General features: G+C 41.8%; 1 protein-coding gene across 1 annotated transcript in view; it reads left to right on the forward strand.

The window, feature by feature from the left end:
• LOC117953968 (disco-interacting protein 2 homolog C-like) overlaps window positions 1-1,379 on the forward strand; it is a 157,324-nt gene that overhangs the window by 2,382 nt on the left and 153,563 nt on the right.

Consider the following 1,379-nt stretch of genomic DNA (forward strand, 5'->3'; position numbering starts at 1 on the left):
AAGACACTACATACTGTATATAATCTATTAGGTGCTCCCATCCAAAGATGTGTGTGTGTGTGTGTGTGTGTGTGTGTATGTGTATGTGTCTGTGTGTGTGTGTGTGTGTGTGTGTGTGTGTGTGTGTGTTAGGTGCTCCCATCCAAAGGTCGAGCCACACCCGGTTGGTTATCAATCGCCGGCGAAACCAATAAAAGGCTTGACGAAGTGACATCACTGTTGCCGGGGCGCCCACCTGTCACAATCATTCAAGATGTCTTTTTCAACTGACTTTAATTAAGGAGTTACAATAAAACAAATTATCATATTAAAGAACTACGAAGTAACTAATGTTTAGGAAGTCTCTGGTTTGACAGTGGTTCTCAAAGTGGGGCCTGGGGACTCCGAGGGGTCCCTAAAAGGGGTTCAAGGGGGTCCCCAACATGAGGGGAATATCTATTTAACACAAAAACGTAACACAATGGCAGATTGAATGACTATTTTGCTCATGGGTATTCATTTACTTTCTGTAATAAAAACATCTAAAAGCTCAAATTCTATCAGGTAGGGGACCCTGGGACCAGGTCTTATCAGATGGGGGTCCATGGTCTGACTCGTGTCCGTTTAGGGGTCAGTGATGTGAAACCGTGGTGTGAATTTTGCCCACATGGCAAGTGTGTAACAATCAATTTAAAGCTAAAGTGCATAGATTCTGACGCCCACATGACCAATTCTAAGTACTGACAACAAAACTGCCGGCTCGTCCACGTGATGCAAGTCTTCCGTGATCTCGCACGCCCCCCCCCCCTCCTCCTCCACACAGTTGCTAGTAGCCAAGGAGGATTGAAAAAAAAAACATGATGGACTCTCAAGAAGAGGTAATAATCTTCACTAGATGAACATAGCCATACTGAGAAATACAGAGATGTAACGGACGTCCATTAATATCAAAAAGTTAAACTTAGAAAGCTAAATGAGGTATAAATATAAATAAATGAAATTAATTAAAACCTACAACACAATACTTTTCAAAATGTAGGACTTTTTAGGGCCTAAAAACTTTGACTAGACTAGACGGCAGCGGGTTAAAAACCCGTCAATGCTGTGAAACAGCTACATTTTGGTTATTTTAAGAGACAAACACCAGGTCGTGGTTTGGGGTTTTGTTGAGGGGTTCTTTCCCCCTTTTGGTTCTGTTGTCCTGTCTTATGCTCTTCCTGGTCTTGTGTGTTGGTCCTGTGTTCCCCTGAGTGTCTGTATGTTCTGTTTCCTGTTTTATTTTGAAGTCGGGTTTCTGTCTCGTCCTCTTTTTGTTTTCCCTTCATCCCCCCGGACATTGCCTGTGTTTTGCCTTTTTTTTTTTTTTTACTTATGTTTTGCCTTTTTTTTTTTTTTACTTA

This window comes from Etheostoma cragini, chromosome 12 (genome assembly GCF_013103735.1).
Source record: "Etheostoma cragini isolate CJK2018 chromosome 12, CSU_Ecrag_1.0, whole genome shotgun sequence".
NCBI lineage: Eukaryota > Metazoa > Chordata > Actinopteri > Perciformes > Percidae > Etheostoma > Etheostoma cragini.